The sequence below is a fragment of the Xenopus tropicalis genome, chromosome 6, assembly GCF_000004195.4.
Source record: "Xenopus tropicalis strain Nigerian chromosome 6, UCB_Xtro_10.0, whole genome shotgun sequence".
NCBI lineage: Eukaryota > Metazoa > Chordata > Amphibia > Anura > Pipidae > Xenopus > Xenopus tropicalis.
In genome coordinates, this window is record NC_030682.2 from 79,178,385 (window position 1) to 79,195,976 (window position 17,592).

At 42.0% G+C, this 17,592-nt stretch overlaps 1 long non-coding RNA gene across 1 annotated transcript; it reads left to right on the forward strand.

Annotated features, from left to right (window-relative positions):
• The first annotated feature begins 14,802 nt into the window (after nt 1–14,802).
• On the forward strand, nt 14,803–16,555 carry LOC116411716. The gene is made up of 5 exons (XR_004223310.1): nt 14,803–14,987; nt 15,343–15,399; nt 15,877–15,915; nt 16,179–16,214; nt 16,507–16,555. It is a non-coding gene; the product is annotated as an uncharacterized LOC116411716 (long non-coding RNA).
• The last annotated feature ends 1,037 nt before the right edge of the window (nt 16,556–17,592 follow it).

Sequence of the window (17,592 nt, forward strand, 5' to 3'; positions counted from 1 at the left end):
ATAGTTTTAAGACTATCTCCAAAATTTGGACAAAATATTACTACACTTTGTCCAGAAACAGAACAGTTCAAATCTTAAATCTACTTTTGTATTATAAATACTTTATAAAAAGCCACAAGTTTAGATAAGCATGCATCTATTTCAGTGTTGTACTGGATATTATTATTATTATTTATTTTTTTTTTTTGCTAAAACATACCAAGCAAATTAACTCAGGATATTAACCAATTAAAGTAGTGTAACCTACAGACTGGCTGTAGTGGTAAAATCGGGTCCTGATGAGAGTTTATGAAAAGAGTAAAATAGTGTTTATGATATAATTACAAATCATGATGTAGTGTTCAATAGGTAGCACTGAATCCAACTTTCCATGTGCAGTAGGTTATGAATCAGTCTTGATATTTTTCCATTTTTCACTACATCTCAAAATGGCTATAACTCAAGCTAGATCTGTATTGATTGATATAGCTAGTAGAAGTAATTTAATGGCTCATGGCTTCAACTTTAGTCACAAGTGTAGGTGCAACAACTTTAGCAAAGCAAAAAGCTGAAAAATCTGTAGAACTTACATAAAACATTTAAAGAACACTGCATTACTTGACCAACATAAAAACACACAGCATTGATTAAAGTGGTATACAATAGTATGGAGATGAATAAAACAGATTGTGGTTATAATACCCCTATGTTGTTTTCTAATATCCTGTATGTGACATGACCCTGTCCGAATCCATTCTCCTAACATCATAAGGAGAGGCGGCACAAGTGAAAGGACAAGTGGTCAGTCTTAGGGAATAAAGGGGCTGGTTTAGCAATAAATTATTAAATCTGGACTTACCAAGTACAGTTTAGGTATGGTCATGCTCTCTAAATCCAAAACATGGTGCATCAGCCCAGTTTCTTTTTTTGCATAATTCTTAACTCCATATACAAGTATATTGCTTTTGTACTTGTTTATAAAGTGAGTTTCCTGTGAGACTTATCAGAATTGTGCATGGAATGTAAATAAGGTATTACTGCACTTGGAACCTAATGTTCCCACATCTCTGGCAGTTGCTATCACAGAACACTGAGATGCACCTAAGTTTTTTCAAAGCAAAACCAATTATAGGAACTGAATTGCATTTTGTTTCTGTTAAGATAAAGTAAAACTCTGTTATTAAGCTATCTTAAACAACAAAAATGAATAATAATGCAAATGTAAATTTCTTTTGAATAATAATTATGACTGGTCTGAATACGCTGTGCAGAATTTTATCAATTAAATAAGGGAAGGAGAATGAGTCATTCCCCTGGTCTAGAAATACAAGGTATGAATATATTACAAAATAATAACAACATTCTGCTCTGTTTTTTATTGACTGCAATACACAGAACTGATTACCATATTGATCCAGCAAAAGACAATTACTGTAGCTGGAGTGCAATTGAGATTATCAACATACTAATCATTTTAGACGATACACCAAATTAATCATTGAAAAACATAAAAACAGAATATTGTTTTCAGCATCTTTCTATAGCTAGTATATACAAACAGTCACGCATAATATTATTTTTGCATACAATAATCTGTGCAACAGTGGCTCTCAATGAGTAACTGTAATATACTGTGTTTAGTTACCCAATTAATTTCAAACAGTAATGAAGTAATAAAACAATACTCTCCCTGCAGTTAAAATAATGAAGCAGTATTCTCTCTGCAGTTCCAGACAATGTGTACCAGTCCCTAAAAGGATTTACTATTTTGAGTATAATTAATTGGGTCCTTATGCTAATAAAAACACAATGATATTAAACCTTCACACTACATGATGAAGCTTGAGACATTTGGACTAAGTATCCTCGACTCTCTTTTCCTCCTAAAGTGCCTACACATAAGATCTAAGCTACTACTAGCTGGCCCTTGTTCACAAGCCAACTTTTATTTAACAGCATTTTCTACAGTTTCAGAAATAGTGTTACAATTGTATGAAGGAAGTTTTTGGTCCTAAAAAGCAAAAAAGATTGCAATTTTACACTGGAATTATGAATGGGCTATGCACTGATTTTCTGGACTCACCCACACAGGTCCAGGATGATGTCCCTCTACATACAGTTTTAAGACTACCTCACTGACAAAGTCAGCCAAAATTAGGACAGAATATTACTACTGTAAAAGAATACACTTTCTGTCATCAAAGAACTCACAGAAAGAATCACTTGACTCCCAGCCGCAGATACCACCAATATTTACTTATCCAAGGTGATTCATATTAGTCTTATATGCGAAGGAATTCACATGATTATGTCATTGGGCCCAGCATCTTTCCCGTGGGAGACTCTTAGTGAGAGAGGGGGAGGTCATTGTTCATCTGAATGTCTGTCACTCAACTGCTCTGCTGATCCAACAAATACAAAAATGGGAAGGGATTGTGGATGATAGCAAGCAAACCAATTTTCCAGAGTTGGTGGGAGAACAAGGAATAAATATGTCTGGGGCTGAGGTCTGGTTTGGGGGTAAAAGCCAGTGCAGCAGCCAGTTAAGTAAATGTGTGTGTGCCACCCCCCCAACACACATGCTTACTGCCCCCCAGGCAGGGTTGAAGAACATGTTACTTGCCTGTGTAGAGTGTTGAGGAGGAGGAAGCAAGCAGCTATTGCAGGTGGGCCTTGCCCACTCCTATAGGCTAAGGCTTACGCCTCCCCAAACCTGCTTGGCACCTTAAAAAAATAAAACTCACTCCATTTCTGCACTGGTCTGAAACCTTTGACATCAGGAAATGTTGTTGCATTCCTCCTTCCTGCAAGCTCCGGTTCTGCTGTAATCCGCTGTGCTTCGATTGGATCTTTCTACCTCACTGACAAAGTCAGCCAAAATCTGCACAGAATATTACCACACTTTGTCCACAAATAGTAATGAGCGAATCTGTCCCGTTTCGCTTCTCCATAAAATTCGTGAAACGGCAAGAAAATTCTCTGTGCTCTGATTGGATCTTTCTACTTGTGGATTCTCCAATCAGAGCACAGCTCTCTTGACAGACAGTAACATTTATCAGGGCACAGATGTAGGCAGGGATGGGGAGATATTACAAACTAAAGGCAGTGCAGAAATGAAGACTGATAAGAAGAATCTACAGGCTGTAACCTTTACCTAAGAACCTCACCAACTCTAAACTTTTGCTGCAGATTTCATCCCACTCCCACTCCCACAAGGCTGAATCACTAGCTGAAATGAAATCTATCTCCTGAAAAAGCTAATTGTGCTTTTCTATATCTGTTGTTGTTTTTACACTTACTTTTTTTTACTATTGTCACTGTTTTGTTTATTTCTAGTTAGTTACAGTGGAGCCCACATGAGACAGTATAGCTGGGAAACAAAATAATGTTGTGTATCAATGCCAGTGTTATAGTGCCGGGGCCTGAATATCTTTCATCAATACCCACTGCTTCTCACAGCATATAATGTGCTGGTTTTGTAAATACAGACAGCATTTGACTGTATATAATGTACCTGGGATGTCAGTACCCACTGCCTTTCTCTAACTAACTAAAATACATTTAAGCTAACTGATCCTATGTACATGTATGAATACTTTACATTTTAGGGTGAAAAATAGCACTGCCACTTGCACTTTTGTACAGTATCCCTGGAAGTTAGTGGATGTCAGGCTTACCGAGTACAGGAACCAGGACTGCCCTTACAGCTCCCCACTGGTACTCTCAAGCTGCGGATGAGAGAGAGAGAAGTGGGGTGAGGTATGAGAGCCCAGGAAGGTCCAACGAAGATCTACACAGAGTGGATCTGTGAAGACGGTGGCTCACGGAGGAGTAACAGTAGTGGAGTGGCCAACAAGTTGAGAATCAATATGCTGGCTAGGCGAGTGAGCAAGCTGGGCAGCGACCACAATCGAAATCCAAGTCAGGCCAGGGGTCAACAACGGGAATCAGAGGCATGGGCGAAGTACAGTGAAGGAGGATCCAAGAGAATAGCAGTCAGGCCAAGGGTCAACAACAATAATCAGAGGCACAGGCAAGGTACAGTGAGGACGAACCAGGAGAAGAACAATCAGGCCAGGGGTCAGCAAAGGGAATCAGAAGCACAGACGGGGTAAAGCAGAGGATAATCCAAAAGAGTAGTCAGGCAGACGAGGGTTCAATTCACAGAAGAAATGCTTCAAAATACAAGAACAGCTAGGAAAAACAATGTCCGAGCACTTACGCTAAGCAGGAGCTGGTTTAAATAGCGCTCTTCCTCTTATGTCTTGATGTCCACGTCATCCTTCTGTGCCAACCACGCTAACACGCATGCGCGTGCTGGAACGCACAGCCATTTGGACCCGACGCCAGAGAGGATCTGCGCACCGAAGCACGTCGCTGGAGCAGGACAGGTAACATCCTGACAGTAGGAACAACAAGAGGTAGTTGGGGGGTTCATTTTTTCGCAAGCAGCAAGGCTCACATTAGCTTTTGGTCAGTTTATTTTAGTATGGCCTCCCCAAACAAAAAAGTCACCCTCCTCCTATGATCCACAGAATACATTTAATCTATGTAGGTTATGCCCACCACCAAGTCCTTAAATTCCAGTTCACTTTTAAAACCTTAGAGTACCTAAATGTCTGTCTGCCCCATCTTACTTCCTGAACAACCCCTTCTGTCTATGCTCTCGCCACAGTCAGTCACCCCTCCTCTAGACTTATGTTATCTTTTTAATGGGGGAGATAAAACTGATTAAATAAATTATTTATTATATTAATTATAATACTTAATAATTAGCATTACTGCAGTAAGACACAGTAAGAGTTACACATAACTATAAACCCAGTGAGAATGAGGAATTAATGGATATTGGGCAGTTGTATCAGGAGTCAGAACCAGCAGTGCATAGAAGGGAAAGGGACAGACAGACACAGTGACAGTTACACATAACTATAAACCCAGTGAGAATAAGGAATGAATGGGTATTGGGAAATTTTGTCAGGAGTCAGAACCAGCAGTGCATAGAAGTGAAAGGGACAGAAACAGTGAGCGTTACTCCCGAATATCCATTCATTCCTCATTTTCACTGGATTTATAGTTATGTGTAACTCTCACTGTTTCTGTCCCGTTCACTTCTCTGCACTGCTGGTTCTGACTCCTGACAAAATTTCCCAATACCCATTCATTCCTTATTCTCACTGGGTTTATAGTTATGTGTAACTGTCACTGTGTCTGTCTGTCCCTTTCCCTTCTATGCACTGCTGGTTCTGACTCCTGATACAACTGCCCAATATCCAATCATTCCTCATTCTCACAGGGTTTATAGTTATGTATAACTTTCACTGTGTCTGTCTGTCCCTTTCCCTTCCCTGCACTGCTGGTTCTGACTCCTGATACAACTTCCCAATATCCAATCATTCCTCATTCTCACTGGGTTTATAGTTATGTGTAACTGTCACTATGTCTGTCTCTCTGTCCCTTTATGTTCTGTGCACTGCTGGTTCGGACTCCTGATACAACTCCCCAACATCCATTCACTCCTCATTCTCACTGGGTTTATAGTTATGTGTAACTTTCACTGTGTCTGTATGTCCCTTTCCCTTCTCTGCACTGCTGGTTTTGACTCCTGATACAACTTCCCAATATCCATTCATTCCTCATTCTCACTGGGTTTACAGTTATGTGTAACTGTCACTGTGTCCCTTTCCCTTCTCTGCACTGCTGGTTCTGACTCCTGATACAACTCCCCAATATCCGTTCATTTCTTATTCTCACCGGGTTTATAGTTATGTGTAATTGTCACTATGTCTGTCTGTCCCTTTCTGTTCTCTGCACTGCTGGTTCTGACTCCTGATACAACTCACCAATATCCATTCATTCCTCATTCTCACCTGTCCCGTTCTGTTCTCTGAACTGCTGGTTCTGACTCCTGATAAAACTCCCGAATATCTATTCATTCCTCATTCTCACTGGGTTTATAGTTATGTGTAACTGTCACTGTCCATTTCCCTTCTCTGCACTGCTGGTTCTGACTCCTGATACAATGCCCCAATATCCATTCAGTCCTCATTTTCACTAGTTTTATAGTCATGTGTAACTGTCACTGTGTCTGTCTGTCCCTTTCCCTTCTCTGCACTGCTGGTTCTGACTCCTGATACAACTTCCCAATATCCATTCATTCCTCTTTCTTACTGGGTTTCTAGTTATGTCTAACTGTCACTGTGTCTGTCTGTCCCTTTCTCTTCTCTGCACTGCTTGTTCCGACTCCTGATACAACTCCACAATATCGATTCAGTACTCATTCTAACTGGGTTTATAGTTATGTGTAACTCTCACTGTGTCTGTCTGTCCCTTTCCCTTTCCGGAACTGCAGGTTCTGACTCCTGATACAACTTCCCAATACCCATTCATTCCTCATTCTCACTGGGTTTACAGTTATGTGTAACTTACACTGTGTTTGTCTGTCCCTTTCTCTTCTCTGCACTGCTGGTTCCGACTCCTGAAACATCTCCCCAATATCAATTCCGTACTCATGCTCACTGGGTTTATAGTTATGTGTAACTCTCACTGTGTCTGTCTGTCCCTTTCCCTTTCCGGAACTGCAGGTTCTGACTCCTGATACAACTCCCCAATATCAATTCAGTACTCATTCTCACTGGGTTTATAGTTATGTGTAACTGTCACTGTGTCTGTCTGTCCCTTTCCCTTTTCTGCACTGCTGGTTCTGACTCCTGATACAACTTCCCAATATCCATTAATTCCTCATTCTCACTGGGTTTATAGTTATGTGTAACTGTCACTGTGTCTGTCCATTTCCCTTCTCTGCACTGCTGGTTCTGACTCCTGATACAACGCCCCAATATCCATTCAGTCCTCATTCTCACTAGTTTTATAGTTATGTGTAACTGTCACTGTGTCCCTTTCCCTTCTCTGCACTGCTGGTTCTGACTCCTGATACAACTCCCCAATATCCATTCATTCCTCATTCTCACCTGTCCCGTTCTGTTCTCTGCACTGCTGGTTCTGACTCCTGATACAACTCCCGAATTCTCACCTCATTCTCACCTGTTCTGTTCTCTGCACTGCTGGTTCTGACTCCTGATAAAACTCCCGAATATCTATTCATTCCTCATTCTCACTGGGTTTATAGGTACTGTATGTGTAACTGTCACTATGTCTGTCCATTTCCCTTCTCTGCACTGCTGGTTCTGACTCCTGATACACCGCCCCAATATCCATTCAGTCCTCATTCTCACTAGTTTTATAGTTATGTGTAACTATCCCTGTGTCTGTCTGTCCCTTTCCGTTCTCTGCACTGCTGGATCTGACTCCTGATACAACTCCCCAATATCCATTCATTCCTCATTCTCACTGGGTTTATAGTTATGAGTAACTGTCACTGTGTCTGTCTGTCCCTTTCCCTTCTCTGCACTGCTGGTTCTGACTCCTGATACAACTTCCCAATATCCATTCATTCCTCTTTCTTACTGGGTTTCTAGTTATGTGTAACTGTCACTGTGTCTGTCTGTCCCTTTCTCTTCACTGCACTGCTGGTTCTGACTCCTGATACAACTCCCCAATATCCATTCATTCCTCATTCTCACTGGGATTATAGTTATGTCTAACTCTCATTGTCTGTCCCTTCTAATTCTCTGCACTGCTGGTTCTGACTCCTGATACAACTCCCCAATATCATTCTCACCTGTCCTGTTCTGTTCTCTGCACTGCTGGTTCCGACTCTTGATACAACTCCCGAATTCTCACCTCATTTTCACCTGTCCCGTTCTGTTCTCTGCACTGCTGGTTCTGACTCCTGATACAACTCCCCAATATCCATTCATTCCTCATTCTCACTGGGTTTATAGTTATGTGTAACTGTCACTGTGTCCCTTTCCCTTCTCTGCACTGATGGTTCTGACTCCTGATACAACTTCCCAATAACCATTCATTCCTCATTCTCACTGGGTTTATAGTTATGTGTAACTGTCCCTGTGTTTGTTTGTCCCTTTCTCTTCTCTGTACTGCTGGTTCCGACTCCTGATACAACTTCCCAATATCCATTCATTCCTGATTCTCACTGGGTTTATAATTATGTGTAACTGTCACTGTGTCCCTTTTCCTTCTCTGCACTGCTGGTTCTGACTCCTGATAAAACTCCCCAAAATCCGTTCATTTCTTATTCTCACCGGGTTTATAGTTATGTGTAATTGTCACTATGTCTGTCTGTCTGTCCCTTTCTGTTCTCTGCACTGCTGGTTCTGACTCCTGATACAACTCCCCAATATCCATTCATTCCTCATTCTCACCTGTCCCGTTCTGTTCTCTACACTGCTGGTTCTGACTCCTGATACAACTCCCGAATTCTCACCTCATTCTCACCTGTCCCGTTCTGTTCTCTGCACTGCTGGTTCTGACTCCTGATAAAACTCCCGAATATCTATTCATTCCTCATTCTCACTGGGTTTATAGTTATGTGTAACTGTCACTATGTCTGTCCCTTTCCCTTCTCTGCACTGCTGGTTCTGACTCCTGATACAACTCCCCAATATCGATTCAGTCCTCATTCTAACTGGGTTTATAGATATGTGTAACTCTCACTGTTTCTGTCCCTTTCACTTCTCTGCACTGCTGGTTTTGACTCCTGACAAAAGTTCCCAATACCCATTCATTCCTCATTCTCACTGGGTTTATAGTTATGTGTAACTGTCCCTGTGTTTGTTTGTCCCTTTCTCTTCTCTGTACTGCTGGTTCCGACTCCTGATACAACTTCCCAATATCCATTCATTCCTGATTCTCACTGGGTTTATAATTATGTGTAACTGTCACTGTGTCCCTTTTCCTTCTCTGCACTGCTGGTTCTGACTCCTGATACAACTCCCCAATATCCGTTCATTTCTTATTCTCACCGGGTTTATAGTTATGTGTAATTGTCATTATGTCTGTCTGTTTGTCCCTTTCTGTTCTCTGCACTGCTGGTTCCGACTCCTGATACAACTCCCCAATATCCATTCATTCCTCATTCTCACCTGTCCCGTTCTGTTCTCTACACTGCTGGTTCTGACTCCTGATACAACTCCCGAATTCTCACCTCATTGTCACCCTTCCCATTCTGTTCTCTGCACTGCTGGTTCTGACTCCTGATAAAACTCCCGAATATCTATTCATTCCTCATTCTCACTGGGTTTATAGTTATGTGTAACTGTCACTATGTCTGTCCATTTCCCTTCTCTGCACTGCTGGTTCTGAATCCTGATACAACGCTCCAATATCCATTCAGTCCTCATTCTCACTAGTTTTATAGTTATGTGTAACTGTCCCTGTGTCTGTCTGTCCCTTTCCGTTCTCTGCACTGCTGGATCTTACTCCTGATACAACTCCCCAATATCCATTCATTCCTCATTCTCACTGGGTTTATAGTTATGAGTAACTGTCACTGTGTCTGTCTGTCCCTTTCCCTTCTCTGCACTGCTGGTTCTGACTCCTGATACAACTTCCCAATATCCATTCAGTCCTCTTTCTTACTGGGTTTATAGTTATGTGTAACTGTCACTGTGTCTGTCTGTCCCTTTCTCTTCACTGCACTGCTGGTTCTGACTCCTGATACAACTCCCTAATATCCATTCATTCCTCATTCTCACTGGGATTATAGTTATGTCTAACTCTCATTGTCTGTCCCTTTTAATTCTCTGCACTGCTGGTTCTGACTCCTGATACAACTCCCCAATATCATTCTCACCTGTCCTGTTCTGTTCTCTGCACTGCTGGTTCCGACTCTTGATACAACTCCCGAATTCTCACCTCATTTTCACCTGTCCTGTTCTGTTCTCTGCACTGCTGGTTTTGACTCTTGATACAACTCCCGAATTCTCACCTCATTTTCACCTGTCCCGTTCTGTTCTCTGCACTGCTGGTTCTGGCTGTTGATACAACTCCCCAATATCGATTCAGTCCTCATTTTAACTGGGTTTATAGATATGTGTAACTCTCACTGTTTCTGTCCCTTTCACTTCTCTGCACTGCTGGTTTTGACTCCTGACAAAATGTCCCAATACCCATTCATTCCTCATTCTCACTGGGTTTATAGTTATGTGTAACTCTCACTGTGTCTGTCTGTCCCTTTCTCTTGTCTACACTGCTGGTTCTGACACCTGATACAACTTCCCAATATCCATTCATTCCTCATTCTCACTGGGTTTATAGTTATGTGTAACTCTCACTGTGTCTGTCTGTCCCTTTCCCTTTCCGGAACTGCAGGTTCTGACTCCTGATACAACTTCCCAATACCCATTCATTCCTCATTCTCACTGGGTTTATAGTTATGTGTAACTGTCACTGTGTCTGTCTGTCCCTTTCTCATCTCTGTACTGCTGGTTCCGACTCCTGAAACAACTCCACAATATCGATTCAGTCCTCATTCTCACTGGGTTTATAGTTATGTGTAACTGTCACTGTTTTTCTCTGTCCCTTTCTCTTCTCTGCACTGCTGGTTCTGACTCCTGATACAACTCCCGAATATCCATTCATTCCTCATTTTCACTGGATTTATAGTTATGTGTAACTGTCACTGTGTCTGTCTGTCCCTTTCCCTTCTATGCACTGCTGATACAACTGCCCAATATCCATTCATTCCTCATTCTCACTGGGTTTATAGTTATGTGTAACTCTCACTGTGTCTGTCTGTCCCTTTTCCTTTCCGGGACTGCAGGTTCTGACTCCTGATACAACTCCCCAATGTCAATTTATTCCTCATTCTCACTGGGTTTATAGTTATGTGTAACTCTCACTGTGTTTGTCTGTCCCTTTCTCTTCTCTGCACTGCTTGTTCCGACTCCTGATAAAACTCCACCATATCGATTCAGTCCTCATTCTCACTGGGTTTATAGTTAACTGTAACTCTCACTGTGTCTGTCTGTCCCTTTCTCTTCTCTGCACTGCTTATTCCGACTCCTGATACAACTCCACAATATCGATTCAATCCTAATTCTCACTGGGTTTATAGTTATGTGTAACTGTCACTATGTTTGTCTGTCCCTTTCACTTCTTTGTACTTCTTGTTCCGACTCCTGATACAACTCCCAAATATCTATTCAGTCCAAATTTTCATTGGGTTTATAGTTATGTGTAACTGTCACTGTTTTTGTCTGTCCCTTTCTCTTCTCTACACTGCTGGTTCTGACACCTGATACAACTTCCCAATATCCATTCATTCCTCATTCTCACTGGGTTTATAGTTATGTGTAACTGTCACTGTGTCTGTCTGTCCCTTTCCCTTCTCTGCACTGCTGGTTCTGACTCCTGATACAACTTCCCAATATCCATTCATTCCTCATTCTCACTGGGTTAATAGTTATGTGTAACTGTCACTGTGTCTGTGTGTCCCTTTCCGGAACTGCACTGCTGGTTCTGACTCCTAATACAACTTACTAATCTCCATTCATTCCTCATTCTCACTGGGTTTATAGTTATGTGTAACTCTCACTGTGTCTGTCTGTCCCTTTCTCTTCTTTGTACTGCTGGTTCCGACTCCTGATACAACTCCCCAAGATCGATTCGGTCCTAATTCTCAATGGGTTTATAGTTATGTGTAACTGTTACTGTGTCTGTCTGTACCCTTTCTGGAACTGCTGGTTCTGACTCCTGATACAACTTCCCAATATCCATTCATTCCTCATTCTCACTGGGTTTATAATTACGTGTAACTGTCACTGTGTCTGTCTGTCCCTTTCCCTTCTCTGCACTGCTGGTTCTGACTTCTGATACAACTTCCCAATATCCATTCATTCCTCATTCTCACTGGGTATAAAGTTATGTGTAACTGTCACTGTGTCTGTCTGTCCCTTTCCCTTCTCTGCACTGCTGGTTCTGACTCCTGATACAACTTCCCAATATCCATTCATTCCTCATTCTCACTGGGTTTATAGCTATGTGTAACTCTCATTGTGTCTGTCTCTCCCTTTCCCTTCTCTGCACTGCTGCTTCTGACTCCTGATACAACTTCCCAATATCCATTCATTCCGCATTCTCACTGGGTTTATAGTTATGTGTAACTGTTACTGTGTTTGTCTGTCTCTTTCCCTTCTCTGCACTGCTGGTTCTGACTCCGGATAAAACTTCCCAAGACCCATAAATTCCTTATTCTCACTGAGTTTATAGTTATGTGTAACTGTCACTGTGTCTGTCTGTCCCTTTCCCTTACCGGAACTGCAGGTTCTGACTCCTGATACAACTCCCCAATATCAATGTATTCCTCATTCTCACTGGGTTTATAGTTATGTGTAACTGTCACTGTGTCTGTCTGTCCCATTCCCTTCTCTGCACTGCTGGTTCTGACTCCTGATACAACTTCCTAATATCCATTTATTCCTAATTCTCACTGGGTTTATAGTCATGTGTAACTGTCACTGTGTCTGTCTGTCCCTTTTTTCTTCACTGCACTGCTGTTTGTGACTCCTGATACAACTCCCCAATATCCATTCAATCCTCATTCTCACTGGGTTTATAGTTATGTATAATTGTCATTATGTCTGTCAGTCTGTTTATAGTTAAGTGTAACTGTCCCTATGTCTGTCTGTCTGTCCCGTTCTGTTCTCTGCACTGCTGGTTCTGACTTCTGATAAAACTCCCCAATATCCATTCATTCTTCATTCTCATTAGGTTTATAGTTATGTGTAACTGTCACTGTGTCTGTCTGTCCCTTTCTCTTCACTGCACTGCTGGTTCTGACTCCCGATACAACTTCCCAATATCCATTCATTTCTCCTTCTCACTGGGTTTATAGTTATGTGTAACTGTCACTGTGTCTGTCTGTCCCTTTCCCTTCTCTGCACTGCTGGTTCTGACTCCAGATACAATTTCCTAATATCCATTTATTCCTAATTCTCACTGGGTTTATAGTCATGTGTAACTGTCACTGTGTCTGTCTGTCCCTTTTTTCTTCACTGCACTGCTGGTTGTGACTCCTGATACAACTCCCCAATATCCATTCAATCCTCATTCTCACTGGGTTTATAGTTATGTGTAACTTGTATAATTGTCATTATGTCTGTCAGTCTGTCCGTTTCTGTTCTCTGCACTGCTGGTTCTGACTCCTGATACAACTCACCAATATCCATTCATTCCTCATTCTCACTGGGATTATAGTTATGTGTAACTGTCACTGTGTCTGTCTGTCCCTTTCTCTTCTCTGCACTGCTGGTTCTGACTCCTGATACAACTTCCTAATATCCATTCATTCCTCATTCTCACTGGGTTTATAGTTATGTGTAACTGTCACTGTGTCTGTCTGTCCCTTTCCCTTCTCTGCACTGCTGGTTCTGACTCCTTATACAACTTCCCAATATCCATTCATTCCTCATTCTCACTGGGTTTATAGTTACAGTATGTACTGCCCATCTAAGAGCAAACAAAGCCCATATAAACCTCACTCATCAAAAGGGTACACTTAGGGGTATATTTATCATGCTATGTAAAAAGTGGAGTAAAACATCACCGGTGATGTTGTTCATAGCAGCCAATCAGATGCTTTGATTTGGTTTTCTAGCTGTTGAAATCTAATTGCTTATTCTTTGCCCTGGGCAACATCACCGGTAATGCTTTACTCCACTTTTTACACAGCATGATAACTATACCCCTTAACCTTTAACAGCAGCGCCTGCATTGTGTTGTCAATGTGATGTCAATGTGATGTCAATGTGTTGTCAATGTGATGAGAGCTGCCTTCACCCTAGAAAAGTGACAGTTGGTACAGTCCGTTGGTTGCCATTGTGGTGAGAGGTAAGCGTGCATCTTCTCTGATAGATGTTTTGCCTAAAAACCCTTATTTTAGCTAAAAAAGAGGGGCAATAGTTGGTTGACTCCCCCCCCCCAGACTAGGGGATGCTGCTCCTGTCACTGGTTTTAGTGAATTTGGAGAATTTTCCACTAAAATGGGCTTGTTGTTCCCAGTACTGACAGGCTCCTAAGAGTTTTGCCCCTCTGCCCCCGGGTATCTGCCCTGCCCTTATGTACCAACCTGGGTACACAATAAGTACATACAATGTATGTACTGCACATCTTAGGGCAAATAAAGCCCATACAAATTTGTCATATGATGAGAGCTGCCTTCACTCTAGGATAGTGACAGTTGGTAGAGTCCGTTGGTTGCCATTGTGGTGAGAGGTAAGCAAGCATCTCTCCTGTAGTAGATGTTTTGCCTAAAAACCCTTATTTTAGCTAAAAAAGAGGGGCAATAGTTGGGTGACTCCCCCCCCCCAGACTAGGGGATGTTGCTCCTGTCAACGATTTTAGTGAATTTGGAGAATTGCAGGCGCCTTTACTCCTAGCGCTGGTTGGGAGACACAGACCCAGGGTTGGGCAGTACTGACAGGCTGCTAAGAGTTTTGCCCCTCTGCCCCCGGGTATCTGCCTGCCCTTATGTACCAACCTTAATGTGTAACTGAATGTACTTGCACTTACCATGGACACAGGGCCTGATTTACTATTTCTTACTATTGCAGGGGGTACATCTAAATCAGTGCTTCTGAAATTATGGTGATGCCCCTTAGGGGAATGGTAACAGCCAATTACTGATTGGTTGCTATTGGCAACTGCAACTTGCATTTAGGCACCTATGTTAGTAAATGAGCCCTAGTACCAATTTAACCCCCTAGGTACCAAATGGAATCCCAGCATGAGTGTTAGTAAGCGTGAGATTTCGGGGGAACACTTTGAATGGGGCCCCTCATCCAATGTTGCACGTTAAAATGGTAAATGCATTATCCATGAAGCTGACTTGCCCTTTTTATTCCTGTCTCTATACAGATTGCTGCGGTGTGCGACTAGTTGGCGGTTTGCTGCTTCGGCGCTTAACCAGTTTTTTTAGACTGTGATTTTTCTGGCTTCTCCTCAGTTCACCTTTTCCATCTTTAGTTGAACGAGCCTTGAGGAGAGCCAGCACCTACTGAGGGGGTCCCTTAGGGACTCCGGCCCTGGGCCGGCCCCTCCATTCCATCTTTTTTTTTTAACATCACCTGGAGAGCTTCATTTAAGAGGTAATGTAGCAAATGGGAACCAGTGAAACAGTTTATGATTTCTTCTACAGCAAGTCTCAATTTACTGGGGGGGGGGGGCAACTTGTTAGGCGGCTTATCTCTTTCCTGGGACTGTGCTTCTCATTATCAAAAAGGGCACGGGCCCAGCAAGAAAAGCCTTTAGATCTGACAGCGGTATTGGGCAGGAACTCCTTTCTCAGGGGGTATTTTAAGGGGTAATTCTCCTGCCTGGGTATCCGCTTTCAGCTCTATAGTAGTGGTGGGCGGGAAAATTCGCTGCTCGCCAAAAATTAAATAAATTGTACATAGAACACAGTATTGGGAAGTGCTAACGTGATGTTTTTCTTTTTTTCAGCGAGCGATGAACAAAGTGTTCAAGCGTTTGAGGCGTTTTTTCCCTTGCTTCGGCAAGGTAAGGATTTTATTTCACATATTTCATTCTGTGGGAAACTTCATGGAGGGACTGATGATCTCTAAACATTGTTCTGTTTGGGGCCCATGAAAGCGAACACCAAACATATTAACATATTTTTTAATATTAACATATTTTTTAATGGGTCAGAGATCTTCCTAACCTAGAGGAAGATTTGTGGGAAGAAGCCCCATGTGAAATGTATAGTTATCTGATTTCCACAAAAGATAAGATTTGGAATAATTCATAGGACATATATTACCCCCTGAAGCTAAAGGCCATAGGCAATAACCCAATGCCCCCTGCCCCGTATGTCAATATGCAGATGCTGGGCTTGCCCTTCTATATATTTGTACTGGTCTGAGGTGGTAAAATATCTTACCGAGAAAATCCTGTTACCTGGAAGCCTAAACCCAGATGTGTGCTTAGGCCTTCTCTTTCCATAAAGTAATGTCAACTTTTGTTTCACTCACCCAGGAGGAGCCCACTGAGGAGCCCCAGGAATTTATCTGCCTGGTAAGTAGTAAAGGAGTCGGTATCATAGATTCCTTATATCATTAGCTTCTTCCTAAATGTTGTGTTGACTTTAACAGAATTTACCATTTAATATGACTGTTTGCAAACAGACACCTATAGCCAATGAACCCCGTACCCATATAACTTGTGATATAAATGTTAATTCCATCCACATATGAATCAGTACATACAATAGTTCTAGCACTGCCCCCCCCAATTTAGAAGACATCCATGGCTCTGATCAATTTTCCTCTCTTAACCAGGTACCATCGGTTGGATCTGGCAACGCCGTTTGCCAAGTGAGTAGCAAATAATTCAATAATAAAACACCAGTCCCTGAATATTACATATAACTTATATTCACTTCTTTCTAAAAAGCTGAGTTGATTTGATAACTTGACTTTTATCTCTTAACCAGGAACCACCAGAAATCCCTGGCAAAAACTGCCAGCTAAGTAGTAAAAAATAAACATACATAACATGGTTTGGGTTTTGGAACTTGTGAATTTGAATTTGTATTGTACAAGGTCCTTTTTAGATACTAAACTACAGAGTTATAGTAAACTGATCAGGTAACTTTATTTCTCTTAGGAGGAGAAACCAGAGCACAAAATGGAGCCGGCTATAGACAACTGCCGGGTAAGCATAAGAGAGGGGAGAGTAGGGGGCAAATAAAAATCACCCTATATTTTATGTAAGGCTGTATATTAGCTGCTTTATTACAACGTGCAACATCTTTCTCTTACCTTTTCTTTAATCAGGAGACTCCAGAAATCCCTGACACGGACATCTGTCAGGTAAGAAAAAATAATAGGGTCACAATAGAGAAAAACATTTTAAGAGAATATCAAATGCACTTTGGGGTGGCAATTTGTTTCTTTAGTAGCCAAGAATCAGCCCCTACACCGGCATGAGCTTCTTCCTGGTCTGCACCCAGAACAATTGCGTCAGCCTGGGCACAGGCACACACAGTGGGGTTTTGAAGAAGAATTAAATACTCACGCATTTCTGGGCCGAAATCCGCCATGTGTGCCTGCACCCAGGCCAACGCAATGGTTCTGGGGACATGATGCCAGCATAGGGCCCGACTCTTAGCCTGCAAGTCCCACAATCGGCCACGTGTGGCATCAGCCTAACACAAACATGTTATTATTATGCCTTGTGTTACACAGCAACATACACCTTCTATTTCTCATATATTTATATCAAATAAGACTTTCCAAAACTTTGCTTTACTTTCAGCCATGGCATTTTTAAAAAAAATCTTTTTTTTATGTCTTCAACAGGAGGAAGAAGTGAAAGTGCAGGGGAGCAGTGACACCAACCCCTGCCACTCACAGGTAAGCAGAAAATAACACATGAATGAAAAAGATGTCAGCCTCTGTTTCCTAGCGGTCTTCTATCTTGTATAAATTACAAAATAAAACAAATAGGATTAGCTGCTTTGATTACATTCACTCATACAATTTAACTCACTGGCTGCCGCCACATGTGTAGATTCTCGGCCTGTGGATAAACACAGGCTGGGAATCCGACCCCATGTCCCTAAATGCTTCTTGATGTGCCGGCGCCCCGAGCCTTGGGTTTAGGCAAACAGAGTGGATTTTGGTGGGAAACTCCTGAGTATAGCTCCAGCCAACTCAATGGCTCCAAGTGCAGGCACGGCAAGAAGCTTTT